Source organism: Pleurodeles waltl, chromosome 6 (assembly GCF_031143425.1).
Source record: "Pleurodeles waltl isolate 20211129_DDA chromosome 6, aPleWal1.hap1.20221129, whole genome shotgun sequence".
Taxonomy (NCBI): Eukaryota; Metazoa; Chordata; class Amphibia; order Caudata; family Salamandridae; genus Pleurodeles; species Pleurodeles waltl.
The window spans coordinates 36,101,366-36,117,127 of NC_090445.1; positions in this window are offsets into that span (position 1 = coordinate 36,101,366).

The following is a 15,762-nucleotide window of genomic DNA, read 5'->3' on the forward strand; positions in this document are numbered from 1 at the left end:
GCAGCAAAGCCACAGCAACAGCTATGTCCTGAGGGTGTGCACCCTGGGACATAGCAGGAGCCGGCCCTGGGGTGTGGCAGTCCCCAGGGCTATCTGTGGCTCCATGAGGGGGACCTTGCGGCCCCCCTCCAACAAGAATAGCCCCGGGGTGGTGGTCCCCGGGCTGGGGTCTGAAACTGACCCCCTTTCAGTTTTTTACTGTTTGTCCTGGGGGGTGGTCGTCCCTGGAGTATGGGGGGGCTACGCACCCCTCACAGGTATCTATATAGAAGCTCCGGACGGTGGTGGTCCCCGGTGTTCGGGTGTCCTATAGGGACCCCATTTTTTAAAAAGATTTGCCCCAGTGGGTGTTGGTCCCTGGGGCACTGTAGGGGCCACAGACCCCCCCCACATAAAATTATCTCAATGCCCTAGGGCGGTGGTGGTCCCTGGGGCAGCGGGATGGGGCCAGACACCCACCCCCCCCCAATTACATGAAAGTCCTGGGGAGATGGCAGTCTCCAGGGCAGCAGGGGAGCCACAGCCCCCGTATACAAAAAAATAAGCCCTGAGGAGGTGGCGGCCCCTGGGGCATTGGAGATGGCCAGAAGGCCCCCTCCACTTTTTTAAAAAAAAAAGCCCCTGGGACTTGGCCCACCTAGGGGCATTTGACTAACAAAACGCGTCTGCTGGTAAAAATATTAAAAAAATGCTTTTTGGCCCTGCCCCACCATCAAATCTAAGGAGGTCAGATTGTAGTACCCTGGCCCCTTTTTTTGGGACTCGGCTGAAAACACTTCAACGACTTGTGTTGTGCATACAGCTCATGCATCTATGCCGCCGCATACAATTTAGTGTACCCTGCCTTAGGGCTGGAAGGCCTGCCAGATGGATGACTTGCCTATGGAGCCTGCAGTGTATGGCGGACAGGGCACACATGCTGTGTGCCATATCGAGTTTGTCTTTTAGGATTGCATCAGAACACTCAGCCCGCAAAAGCAGTGCAGGATGCTTCTGGGTGCATGGCCCTAGAGGGTGGAACAATCTGTGCTGCTGCCCTCAGGGGCCTACCCTTTATACCACATATCCTGGATACCTAGTTACCATTTACTAGGGACTTATAGTGGCAGCTAAAGGTGTTATATATATATATATATTCAGTTAAAAAATACCAAAGGTTACAGGGACGCAATTGTTAGGATCTGAATTTACTCACACAAAACCATTGAAATTCAGCAGTTATAGTTATGGTTAGCTCAAGTAACTATAACTTGTGGCCTAAGGTAACTATAACTCATGCACCCGCCATACACAGTTTTTTCTCACAAATTTTACTGCAAATGTTACATTTTTATTATCAATGAGGCTATCAAAGATGTCTTGAGTGATGTATTGCGTGGGGTAATTAACATTGCATGGCGAGGGCACGAGTTATAGTTACCTTAGCAGAAGGCTGTGCATGGCGCAGGGTTGGGTGGCTATAGGGGGCTGGCAGCAGGCCATTCATGGCCTGGGGTTGGGTGGTTATAAGGGGTGCAGCGGTGGTTGGAATAATGTATAATCAAAATTACTGTGCGATAAAAAAACGTAGAAATCATTGAAACAAAACAAAGGTTACAGGAAAGTTAGAGTTAGGAAATAGATTTTTTTTTTAAACATAGAAATTCACTTAAAAAAATAAAAGGTTACAGGGACTTTATAGTTAGGCTCACATTTTAAATGTACAAAACCATAAAAACTCACCTGTTATAGTTAGAGATATTTCAAGTAACAATAACTCATGCCCTAATGTAACAATAACTTGCACCCTCACCATGCACTGCTAATTACCCCAGATATTACAGCACTCATGACATCTTTGAAAACATCATTGATAATGTCATTGTAACATTTACAGTAAAATTATTGATGAGATAACTGTGCATGGCAGAGGTGTGAGTTATAGTTACCTTAGTGTATGAGTTCTCCATTTTGTTTTTTGAAATAATAGTGCTTCCTGGAGTTGAGTTTCGATAAATTTCAGAGGAAGTGGTCACACCACAGGGTGGCACCCTGCACCCCATTGGACAGGGGTGTCCCCCTGCTTGCCAGCCCAGGAAATCTGAATAAATATGGGAGAGTTGCCCAGCCACTCAGATCCCTGCCTGAAACTACGATGAGAAGTCTGCACCTGCTTCACACAGAGGAACTAGAGCTCTAAGGGCCTTGCCTGGCTGCAAGAAGTGAAGGACTGGACTCCCTGACAGCAAAAGGTTAACAGAACTTCATCTGCACCAACTCCATCAAGAAGACCCCAGCTGGAAAACCTCCAGTGGCTGTTGAAGGAATTGGCCAGGTGCATTCTGGGAAACCTAGTTCCAACACCCCAAGAACCATCTGCAAGCTTCTAGACTCTTGGATTGGTGTTGTGGACCCCCTGGAAACAGGAAGAAGAAGGACTGCCATGCTGAACCCCTGGTCTGCACCATTAAGGACTGCACTCACAAGGACTCTACCTGCTGCACACTCTGGGCTTCACAAAAAGATTCAGGAGTGTAAGCGAGAAGTACAAAGGAGCTACCAAGAGTCACCTGCATCAACTCCAGCTGGACAGCGTTCAGTGCCCTTTTAAGGATTTGGCCAGGTGTATTGTTGGAATTGTAGTCCCACCGTCTCAAGGAGCTACTCAGAGATTCTGTAACCTTGGATTGGTGCTGTGTCCACGTTCCTGCATTAATAAACATTACTGGAAGTAAGGGAAAAAAGTGTTACATGGCGGGAGGCAGAACACTTGACTTTGTCCTGGTCCAGCGTGCCTTTCTTTAACCCTTTGAGCGCTATTTGATTCTAAGCCCTAGCTTTGTTTCTCTACATTTGAGTTATGTTGTTTTGGTGTCATTTTAGTTAAAAAAAAGTAAAAAGTATTTTCTATGTTTCTATATTGGTGTTAGATTTTTATTGTTTGTTTTGTCTTACTTATTTAATTTATTGGTGATTTAAATGCTGTACACACCTTTCTCCTAAGTGAAGCCTGCCTGCTAGGTGCCAGCTTCCAAGGGTTAAGCAAGGGATAAATTTACTGAGATCTTGACTCAACCTTATGTTATGATTGTAGGTTTATTACTAGTGGTGAGTACCTAGCAACCTCTACTAATAAACCACTTTCCAACATATGTACGCCTGTAGTGGATGATTTTATTCTGTTGTGGAATAAGATTGCATCAGGGAATTCTTTTGTCCTGATGCAGTCCCGTTCCAATTCTGTTCGAGAATGTTTTTGTTTGTTTCCTGGTGAGAGGGAGTTACTCTGAACCTCTCATCCGGATGGCAGTGTAGGTGTGGCTCTTAATTTTCCTGGATTCAGAAGATAATAAATCTTATCGTCATTTATCTTCACCTCGAAGGACTCTCCCCTTTCTTTACGCCCGCACTACAACGCCCTTGCTTTCAAAAAAACGATGCTTACCCTAAAACCTAAAAATGCCCCAGCCAGCCAAAAACCTATACCTACTGTAAACCCTAAAAAATGCCCTTGCCATCCAAAAACCCATACCCACTGTAAAGCCTAAAAACGCCCTTGCCACTCAGGAATCCATACCATCTAAACCCTAAAAATGACCTAATATATAACACTTAATAATTTCCTGCAAACTACTTACATTTACCTGTAAAAGTTTTTAAATTGCATATGCCTTTACCATGCATGCCTTTGCAACAAAAATTTGTTGTAAATTTTTTTTGTTGTAAAGACATGCATGGTAAAGGCATATGTGTTCGAAAATCGTGCGTGGTAATGGCATGCGTTGTAAAGACGCATGCATTGTAAAGCATGTGTGATAATGGCATGAGTGATTCCGACTGCATTGTATTTGCTATTTTCCCTGGTGGGTGCCCCTCTCTTTTTTAATGGTTTCTAATACAAGACCACAGATGCAAACACAAGCTGTAGAAAGTGTTTAAAAGGGTCAGAAACATCTCCCCTACCCTAATCTTGGCCAGAACACTAAATATGAAGTCCCAATCTACTGAATCAAAGGCCTTTTCTGCATCTAAAAAGACAGTGCTGAGATTTGGTTCGAGTTGGGTCACTGCTCTGAAAAAAGTTCTAAGATTGAGTGGAGTAGACTATCCCAGTATGAATCCCGCTTGCTCTGGGAGGATCAGGCTGGCTATTAGAGTACTTAGGCGGTTATCAAAGATCTTTGCAAAGATTTTAGTGTTCGTGTTCAGCCGTCACAGAGGATGATATGAGGAGCATAGGTCTGCCGGCTTGTCATTGTTCAGTATCATGACTATTAATGCATCACACATCATAGGGGTAGGATGCCCCTGTTTTGACCATGTTTAGGAGAGCCTAGAGGGAAGGTGGATATGAGTAAGTGAGAGTGACTAAATAGGAGAAGAGGATAGGTAGAAATGAGTGTGTGACAGTCAAGTTGAGTATCATTATGTAAGGAAGTGTGATTTTGAGTGGAAATGTGTAATAGAGAGCATTGTAAGTGTGTAAGGGTTTCTGGGCTGTCAGTGACCAAGCATATGAGAGCCTATTGAAGAGAATGCAGAGGAGAGCCTGAAAAAGAGCCTAGAGGTGTAATTTTGGTTCCGTCCTGTATGCTACAGAAATCATACAAACATGTAATTGACATCATATATTGTGAGTCTTAACATTATTAGTGAAAAGTGCAGCACCAAAACGTATTATTGAATGTGCATTCATTGTAGAAGTCCATAGATTCATATATGGTTGTTTTCTAATGTTTAACTTTAACATGCCGGTTTGTATTTCTCATTTACATTTACACTTATGCATTTGAGTTATATCACTTGACTGAAGTTTCCATATACACTCGTCTTTTCATTTATAATTGTTGCATTTATTCTGTAATTGCTAGATACACTTATAATCATGTATTCAAAATGTGCATTGATTGTTTTATTAAGTTAGCATGAACCAAGGCCTTAAGCATTTGCTACAATGTTCTTTTTCTTGCTGGTGCATTGTTGTGAACCCAGTTAGTGAAAGGCATACTATGTATTATAGATAGTGAGGTCTGGGAGGATACTTTGGCAAAGATGAGAGGGCTAACAAGCGAAGAAGAAAAGACTCCTGTTGGTACACCATAAGCAGGGAGACACTCGAGGTCGTTCTGATGTTCAAATTGTGGCATGGCAGACTGAAGAGGAGTTGCAAATTTCAACTGTGAGAAGATGTGAATTTCTCTAAGGTTTTCTGAGCTTAATTGGTAGTCACACTGTTAGTAAAGAGCAGATTCCCTTTAGACTCTGAGGAGTACAGACCTCTCTACCCTTATTCTCTTTGTGTGTCTTTATGCTATACAGCACCTCTCTTGGAGACCTTCTACACAAGTCTCCACTATGATGACACTTTCCTATTTCCCCGGAACTGACTAGGGTTTCCTGACTTTAGTTTAGTTTAGACTTCAATTTAGAGTACTTTAGATATATTCATGCTTAAACAGGAGGATCAAGCTTGCACACAGATCATCAGATCCTATTTCTTATCTTCTGTATTGCCTCAACTGAGATTCCTGTATGCCTTATGCTACTACAATTTAATCTTATCTGATGTTTTGGTTCACCTTTGTTGAGTCAGTACTTAACATGTTTCTGAGATTCATTTACATTCGTTTAGCCCTTAATTTCTAATAAAACTTATTCAACGCTACTTACTTTCTCATGGCCCTAATGTGTGACCAAATGGATTACACTGTCAATTGGATTGTGGAACTGAACTAACTCTCTTTTACCACTCAGGCATCCTAAAAAGATCTATCCAAGGAGTAATGGTAAGAACAAGGGCCCAGTGCCTCCATCAAGATCATGTATGAGTGACAGACTAAGTGAGAGTGTAAAAGAGAGCCTGAGGGTAAGTGGGCAGTATGACAGAGCCTGAACGTTAGTGTGAGTGACAGCGTGAGCGTGGGTGAACATGAGTAGGAAAGTTAAAGAAGAGAAGAACTGATGATTATTTGCAACATGAACACACATTCTTCCTGTCTCTTCTGTAACTCAACTTCTGCCCCCCTTTCCCTTCTCTTTCTACTCCATCGTCTCTCCTTTTCATACATACTCTCCCCTTCTCCCCTTTTCATACTCTCTCTCTCTTTGACAAATGATTGTGGTAAGGAATATCGAGTGCTGAATCTCGACGGGGCAGAATATTGTTACAAAAATATTGTGGAACAAACATATTCAAAAGTAAGTGCAGAGAGGGAGTAAGGGTTTACTATTCTTAACTCCTATATGTGGAGTTAGGTATAGAAGATGTATGGAACCTTACCTGTCAATATTTTTTTTCCACAATAATGTTATTCTGCCCCATCAAAATTCTTGATTCAATATTCCAAGTTTACACCTTGACAAACTATTTTCCTCTCCCCCTTTTGTTTGTACTCATTCCCTCTCTCCTTTCCATTTTGCCTCTATGTTTTACTGCCTACTCAATACTTTATGCTTTCTCTTTTCCACATTCCTCCTATTTGTATTCCAGCACACTCTTCTATTCATGTTCCCTCCTTCTTCCATTTTCATGCTCCATCTCTCTCTTCTTCATACTTCTTCCTTCTCGCCATACCAAACTTCTTTCCTTCTGTGTGCCTCAGTTCCTCACAGTGCCTTCTTTCTGTTTCCCAGCTACTTGCTGTACCTTCCTCCCATGTCCTCAGCTCGTCACAGTGTATTGTTTTCATGTGTCCTCTGCTCCTCACAGTGCCTTCTTTCCATATATCCTGAGATACTCACAGCGCCTTCTTTCCACATGTCCCAGCTCCTCATGGTGCCTTGTTTCCATGTGTCCCCAGCTCCACACAGTGCCTTCTTTCCACATGTCCCATTATCCCAGCTCCTCACTGTGCCTTCCTCCCATGTGCCCTCAGCTCCTCACAGTGCCTTATTTCCATGTGTCCTCAGTATCTTATAGCGCCTTGTTTCCATGTGTCTATAGCTCCTCACAGTGCCTTCTATCCACATGTCCCATTGTCCCAGCTCCTTTGGTGCCTTCCTCCCATGTGCCCTCAGCTGCTCGCAGTGCCTTGTTTCCATGTCTCCCCGGCTTCTTCCAGTGGTTTTCCGTGTACAGTCAGCTCATCACTGTGGCATTCTCTGTACCACCATCACCTCTCACTATCTTTCCCTGTGTCCCCAGTCTGGTATGGTTGCCCTGGGCCTGTGCAATACTCTGCACGAGACAATAGTTGGTAGAATGTTGGGTGGTGGAAGGTGGAGCTGGCAGTTTTTTTTTTTAAAATCTCTTTATTGACATTTGTTACATAAGAGTCTGCATATGCACTCGAGCGCTACATCACTGTTTGTATAATTATACCAACATGGGTAACCACAATATTGAAAAACAGAATAACTGTAGTGAGAGATCAAGAGGTGTTAAAAGAAAGGTGGAAACATACAGAGGACTAGGGTAGAAACTACCTGTAGGTGGCCCTAGACAGGGAGGGGGCGAGAGGAGGCGGGGGAGGTGGAGGGGAAACCGGGGGGGGGGGACGGCGTTGGCGCACCCTCATCCGCCATGTGTTTTCGGGTGCATGAGTCCTTTGCGGAATCCAACCGTTACTTATTGGTTGGAGGCGGATAGTTACATCGGTCCGCCATTGTGGACATTGCGGGTTATAAGGCACCCATTTCCTGCATATGGATGCATTGGGTCCGGGTAAGGAACTCTTTGGCGGGTACGTAATATATTCCCTTTTGTGCCTTGTATGTGGGTGATAGGGTTGCAAGTAACTATTGCATCGGGCTCGGGAGTATGTCTCCAGATATGTGATCAGCTGCGTGGGACCCCACCATGTGGAGAGTGAGGCGTTGTGTGTGTTGTGTTGGGGCGGCCCCTCGTGTGCACTCTCCAGTGTCCTCGTGCCTCCTCAATGCGATGGATATGTGAACTGTATGTGGCAAATAAAGTTGCTGTTAGTTTCAAGGGGGTCATGTATCATCTTTATTCTCAATTGAGACAACGAGGGAGTCCCATGTGTCCAATCCCTTGATCGTCATTCCCCTATCTCGGAGACAATGCAGTACATGTGCCTCTGCCTTCGCCCATTTCAACAGTTCGCCTGTCCAATGGTGCAAGTCCTGCACGTTCGGTGCTTTCCACTGCATCACTAAGAGGCGTTTAAATAGCACGAATGCCAGTTCGATGCACCTGTGGACCTGCTTCCCAACCTTGGGCTTTGGGCGGACACCTAGTAAACAGGATTTGGGTGTGGGAGACAATCGGTGACCTAACCATTCAGCAGTTAGTGAAGTTATAGCTTGCCAGGATCGCAGCACAGGGGGGCAATCCCACGTCATATGGAAGAAGGTAGCATCTGGGTAACCACACCCCGGTTATTCCTGACTGGCTTGGGGGAACAGTCGCTGGAGCCTTTGCGGGGAGAGGTAGGTTTGATGTAAATAATTGAATAGCTTGTAACGGAATCTGGGGTTACGTGAGACTTTGCGTGTCAAGTTAAGTGCGGTGTTCTATGCCTGTTGTGTCAGCGGTGTGGGGAGAACCAGATCCCACCTGGCCTTCGCTTTTGCCTGAGCCACATCCGGGCTCCCGAGCAAAGTACTGTATATCTGAGATGTGCTAAGCTGCGTACCTAAACCGGCTAATAAATCATGCAAGATAGGGGCGGTCGGGGGCTCGCACTCCCTGCAATGCCATGTGTTGCGTACAAGCTGCCGCAAAGCGCAGAGTGTTATAAACCAACCCTGACCCAAGTCATGAGCATTCTCGAGTGCAGAGTAGGTCAAAAATTGATTCTCTTTGAAAATGTTCCCTATTGTCTGTAGGCCCTTTGTAGGCCAGGAGGACAGTCTGTGCTGTCCATCCATCCTCCAGGCACTCGGGTTGGACAGCAGGGGAATACTTGGCGAGTAAGGTGAAGCCCGGTGCCCATCCAGTATGTGGCAGTGCCAATTCCATCGGGGCGCGTCTAACAGGATGTTGTGGTGATGCGAGGGGCTGCTGTGGTCCATCAGCCATCGCAGCACATTGCTTGGGGGGTCCTGCATCCAGCGCGAAATCCAATGTATCTGCGCTGCCACATAATACAGCTCGTAGTGCGGGGCACCTAGTGTCTCCTGCGTGAGCGGTAAGTGTGTGGCGGCAAGAGCTACTCGCAGACGTCCGCAGCCCCATATCAAGTCAGTCAACAGACTATTCAGTGTCTTAAAGAAGAAATGAGGGATTATTATCGGTAGCGCAGAGAAGTGATATAGCAGCCGTGGAAGTATGATCATCTTCGCAATCGCCACTCTCCCCAGTGGGGACAACGGGAGCGAGCGCCAAAAAGGCAATGAGCCTCTGATGGATCTGACCGTGGATCCCAGATTCCCCTCTCTGAGGTCAGTTGCACTATGATATATGTGGATCCTGAGGTATTTGAAGGTGGTATAGCACTATGGTAAAGCATGTGTCGAGGCAGTGGGACGAAGAGTCTCGGGAACCAGTATCATTGGGAACAGGCAGGACTTTGTCTAGTCCACACGCAAGCCAGAGAGAGAGGTCTCCAAATAAATCTAGCAACTGCAATAAGTCCGGGAGGGACTCTGTGCAATTGTATAGGTATATCAGTGCGTCGTCCGCATAGAGGGAGACGATTTGGTGTATATCGCCGGCAGGTGTGCTCCATTCTGGAGCCCTGCTCCTGAGCCGTGCCTCAAGCGGTTCAATCGCCAAAGCAAACAATATCGGTGAGAGGGAGCAACCCTGTCTCGTGCCTCTTCCGATGTCGAACCTGCCTGATATGATCCCGCCCGGCTTGACCCGGGCAGTCGGTCCTGAACACAAAACGATGATCCACTGCATGAATGCTTTCCCGAAACCCATATGGCTTAGTGCCTCCATTAAGAAGGGCCAAACCAGTGTATCAAATGCCTTCTCTATATCGAGGGACACCGCAGCCCGTTCATACTCTGACTTTGGGGCATCAGACATGAGCCTTAGCAGGCATCGTATATTAACCCCTTCGCTGCCAGGCCTTTTTCCCCTCCTGTGCCGAGCCTTTTTTTGGCTATTTGGGGCAGTTCGCACTTAGGCCCTCATAACTTTTTGTTCACATAAGCTACCCACGTTTAAATTTGCGTCCTTTTTTTCCAACATCCTAGGGATTCTAGAGGCACCCAGACTTTGTGGGTTCCCCTGAAGGAGACCATGAAATTGGCCAAATTACAGTGAAATATTGTTTTTTTCAAAAAAATGGGAAAAAAGGGCTGCAGAAGGCAGCTCGTGGTTTTTTCCCTGAAAATGACATCAACAAAGGGTTTGCGGTGGCAAGATCACCATCTTCCCAGTTTTCAGGAACAGGCAGACTTGAATTGGAAAACCCAATTTTTCAATACAATTTTGACATTTTACTGGGACATAACCCATTTTTACTATTTTTTGTGTTTTCAGCCTCCTTCCAGTTAGTGACCAAAATGGGTGAGAAACCAATGCTGGATCCCAGAAAGCTAAACATTTCCGAAAATTAGACAAAATTCTGAATTCAGCAAGGGGTCATTTGTGTACATCCTACAAATGTTTCCTAAAGAAAATAACAGCTGAAATAAAAAAATATTTAAATTGAGGTGAAAAAAACAGCCATTTTTCTCCACGTTGTACTCTATAACTTTTTCCTACAATGTCAGATTCTTGAAAGCAATATACTGTTGGACTCTTCTGGTTGCAGGGATATATAGGGCTTGCAGGTTCATCAAGAACTATAGGTACCCAGAGCCAATAAATGAGCTGCACCTTGCAATGGGTTTTCATTCTATACAGGGTATACAGCAATTCATTTGCTGAAATATAAAAAGTGAGAAATAGGTATCAAGAAAACCTTTGTATTTCCATAATGGCCACAAGATAAGGTGTTGAGGAGCAGTGGTTATTTGAACATCTCTGAATTCCGGGGTGCCCATACTAGCATGTGAATTACAGGGCATTTCTCAAATAGACGTCTTTTTTACACACTGCCTTACATTTGGAAGGAAAAAATGTAGAGAAAGACAAGGGGCAATAACACTTGTTTTGCCACCCAGCGTTTCCCACAACTGGTCTCCTGATAAAAATGGTACCTCACTGGTGTGGGTAGGCCTAGCGCCCACGAAAGGAAATGGCCCAAAACACAAGGTGGACACATCACATTTTTTTCACAGAAAACAGAGGTGTTTTTTACAAAGGGCCTACCTGTGGATTGTGGCCTCTAGCTCAGCCCCCCCACACCCACCTGGGGAGCGACCCTTGCCTACGGGGTCGCTCCCCCTGTGTGACATTGGCGCAAAAAAAAAGATCCCCGGTGCCTAGTTGTTTCTGCCCCCCAGGGGAGCGACCCTTGCCTAATGGGTCGCTCCCCATCTCTAAAAAAACAAACAAGCAAAAAAAAAAACACAAACATTTTTTTGCCCTGGTGCCTAGTGGTTTCTGCCCCCCTTGGGGGCAGATTGACCCAAAATCCGCCGATCTGCCCCCAAGGGGGGCAGAAATGGTCTAAATACAATTTGCCTCCCAGGGGAACGACCCTTGCCTAATGGGTCGCTCCCCATCTCTAAAAAAAAAAAATACACACAAAAAAGGCCCTGGCGCCTAGAGGTTTCTGCCCTCCCTGGGGGCAGATCGCCCTAATAACAGTAGGGGGGGCATGTAGGAAGTTGGCTCTGTATGTACTATTTCAAAGTAAGAAATAGCATGCACAAAGTCCAAGGGTTCCACTTAGAGGTAAGATAGTGGCAAAAATAGATAATTCTAATGCTCTATTTTGTGGTAGTGTGGTTGAGCAGTAGGCTTATCAGAGGATAGTGTTAAGCATTTGTTGTACACACAGTGGCAATAAATGAGGAACACACACTGAAAGACAATTCCAGGCCAATAGGTTTTCGTATAGAAAAATATATTTTCTTAGTTTATTTTAAGAACCACAGGTTCAAGATTTACAAGTAATACTTCAAATGAAAGGTATTTCACTTAGGTAACTTGGGAACTTTGAATCAGCAAAATAGCATGTACAGTTTTCACAGAAATGGCAATAAGCTATTTTAAAACTAGACAGTGCAATTTTCAACAGTTCCTGGGGGAGGTAAGTGTTTGTTAGTTTTGCGGGTAAGTAAACCACCTACAGGGTTCAAAGTTGGGTCCAAGATAGCCCACCGTTGGGGGTTCAGGGCAACCCCAAAGTTAACACACCAGCAGCTCAGGGCCATTCAGGTGCAGAGGTCAAAGTGGTGCCCAAACGCATAGGCTTCAATGGAGAAGGGGGTGCCCCGGTTCCAGTCTGCCAGCAGTTAGGTACCCGCGACTTCAGAGGGCAGGCCAGGGGGGTTTTGTAGGGCACCGGGGGGGGGGGCACAAGTTAGCACAAAAAGTACACCCTCAGTGGCATGGGGGCGGACGGGTGCAGAGTGCAAACAGGCGTCGGGTTTGCAATGGAGTTCAATGGGAGACCCAGGGGTCTCTTCAGCGAAGCAGGCAGGCAAGGGGGGGGTTCCTCAGGGTAGCCACTACCTGGGCAAGGGAGAGGACCACCTGGGGGTAGCTTCTACACTGGAGGTCGGATCCTTCAGGTCCTGGGTGCTGTGGGTGCAGGGTCTTTACCAGGCGTCAGGTTCTTAGAAGCAGGCAGTCGCAGTCAGGGGGAGCCTCTGGATTCCCTCTGCAGGCGTCGCTGGGGGGCTCAGGGGGTCAACTCTGGCTACTCACAGGGTCGCAGTCGCTGGGGAGTCCTCCCTGTAGTGTTGTTTCTCCGCAGGTCGAGCCGGGGGCGTCGGGTGCAGAGTCCAAAGTCTCACGCTTCCGGCGGGAAACGTGGAGTCCTTTTAAAGTTGTTCCTTTGTTGCAAAGTGGTTTCTTCTTTGGAGCAGAGCCGCTGTCCTCGGGAGTTCTTGGTCCTTTTAGATGCAGGGTAGTTCTCTGAAGCTTCAGAGGTCACTGGACTCTGTGGAACGCGTCGCTGTTGCAGTTTTTCTTGAAGTGGGGAGACAGGCCGGTAGGGCTAGGGCCAAAGCAGTTAGTGTCTCCGTCTTCTCTGCAGAGCTTACAGGTCAGCAGTCCTTCTTGGTCTTCAGGTTGCAGGAATCTATCTGGCTAGGTTCTGAGGGCCCCTAAATACTCAATTTAGGGGTGTGTTTAGGTCTGGGGGGTTGGTAGCCAGTGGCTATTAGCCCTGAGGGTGGCTACACCCTCTTTGTGCCTCCTCCCTGAGGGGAGGGGGGCACATCCCTAATCATATTGGGGGAATCCTCCATCTGCAAGATGGAGGATTTCTAAAAGTCAGAGTCACCTCAGCTCAGGACACCTTAGGGGCTGTCCTGACTGGCCAGTGACTCCTCCTTGTTTTTCTCATTACCTCCTTCGGCCTTGCCGCCAAAAGTGGGTCCGCGGCCAGAGGGGTGGGCATCTCCACTAGCTGGAGTGCCCTGAGGCGCTGTAACAAAGGGGGTGAGCATTTGAGGCTCACCGCCAGGTGTTACAGTTCCTGCAGGGGGAGGTGAGAAGCACCTCCACCCAGTACAGGCTTTGTTACTAGCCACAGAGAGACTAAGGCACTCTCCCCATGTGGCCAGCAACATCTCTGGTGTGTGGCAGGCTGGTAAGACTAGTCAGCCCACACTGGAAGTCGGGTATGTTTTCAGGGGGCATCTCTAAGATGCCCTCAGGGGTGTTTTTCACAATAAAATGCACACTGGCATCAGTGTGCATTTATTGTGCTGAGAAGTTTGATACCATACTTCCCAGTTTTCAGTGTAGCCATTATGGTGCTGTGGAGTTCGTGCATGACAGACTCCCAGACCATAGACTCTTATGGCTACCCTGCACTTACAATGTCTAAGGTTTTGCTTAGACACTGTAGGGGCATAGTGCTCATGCACCTATGCCCTCACCTATGGTATAGTGCACCCTGCCTTAGGGCTGTAAGGCCTGCTAGAGGGGTGACTTACATATGTCATAGGCAGTGTGAGGTGGGCATGGCACCCTGAGTGGAGTGCCATGTCGACTTAGTCATTTTCTCCCCACCCGCACACACGAGCTGGCAAGCAGTGTGTCTGTGCTGAGTGAGGGGTCCCCAGGGTGGCATAAGACATGCTGCAGCCCTTAGATACCTTCCCTGGCATCAGGGCCCTTGGTACCAGGGGTACCGGTTACAAGGGACTTACCTGGATGCCAGGGTGTGCCAATTGTGGAAACAAAGGTACAGGTTAGGGAAAGAACACTGGTGCTGGGGCCTGGTTAGCAGGCCTCAGCACACTTTCAAATCATAACTTGGCATCAGCAAAGGCAAAACGTCAGGGGGTAACCATGCCAAGGAGGCATTTCCTTACAGGGCAGAAATGGCCTAAAATAAATTTGCTCCCCCACCCCCCTGGGGAACGACCCTTGTCTACGGAGTCGCTCCCCTTGCGTTACGTTGGCGCAAAAAAAAAGATCCCTGGTGCCTAGTGGTTTCTGCCCCCCTTGGGGCAGATTGACCTAAAATCGGCCGATTTGCCCCCAAAGGGGGCAGAAATGGCCTAAATACCATTTGCCCCTCCAGGGGAGTGACCCTTGCCTAAGGGGTCGCTCCCCATCTGTAAAACAACAACCCCCAATCCCCGGTGCCTAGTGGTTACTGCCCCCCTTGAGGGCAGATCGGCCTAATTAAAATAGGCACCAGGGATCTTTTTTTTTGCGCCAACTTCACCCAAGGGGAGCGACCCCGTAGGCAAGGGTCGCTCCCCGGAGGGGTGGGGTGGCCTAAAATAAATTTGCCCACCAGGGGAACGACCCTTGCCTAAGGGGTCGCTCCCCCTGCGTGAAATTCACGAGAAAAAAAAAAACTCCCTGGTGTCTAGTGGTTTCTGTTCCCCTTGGGGGCAGATTGGCCTCATAAAAATAGGCCAATCTGCCCCCAAGGGGGACAGAAATGGCCTAAATATAATTTGCCCCATAGGGGAGCAACCCTTGCTTAAGGGGTCGCTCCCCACCTCAAAAAAACAAAAAAAACTAAAACAAAACAAACAAAAAAATTTATCCCTGGTGCCTACAGGTTTCTGCTCCCCCTGGGGGCAGATTGGCCTAATGATAGGGGGGCAGAAAAGGCCTTAAAAAAATGCCCCCCCAGGAGCGACCCTTGCCCAAGGGGTCGCTCCCTTATGCCAATTACTTAAAACATTTAAATCCCTGGTGTCTAGTGGGCGTTTTAGCAGCCGGATTGCTTTACAATCCGGCTGCTAAAACACTGAGAGAGACTTCAAAGGGAAGGAAATTCATTTCCTTCCCTTTGAAGCCTCTCCTGCCTCCTCCACGTGATTGGAAGAGAAATGCTTTGCATAAAGGTGTTCCGACCAGGGATAAAGCCTGACTGGTCCTCGTGAACCAGAGACGCAGCAGCGGGAGAAGGCGGTTTGCAAGGACCTTCCCCAGTAATTTACAGTCTAGGTTTAACAGTGATAGGGGTCGATACGAACGAACAATGGGTCGCGGCCAGGCTTGGGGAGAACCACTATTATTGCTTCACGTTGCGAATCCGGGAGCCGACCCTTTTTAAAAGCCTCTTGTAGCGCTTTCAGACATGGTTTGATTATCTGCACTGAGAATGAATGATAGTATTCTGCTGGTAGACCATCACTTTGTTACGGGCCAGTTGGCGCAAAGCCTGCTGTATCTCTTCAGGATCTATGGGTTTCTCCAATTCCAGCATTTGGGATGTGGAGAGGTGAGCCAAGGGGAGCGCTTGGAAGAAGCCCGCCAACTGCGCTGATGTTGTGGGGGGCCTTGCCGCATATAAGGTACTATAGTATTGCCTGAATGTGTCATTTGTTTCTGATTGT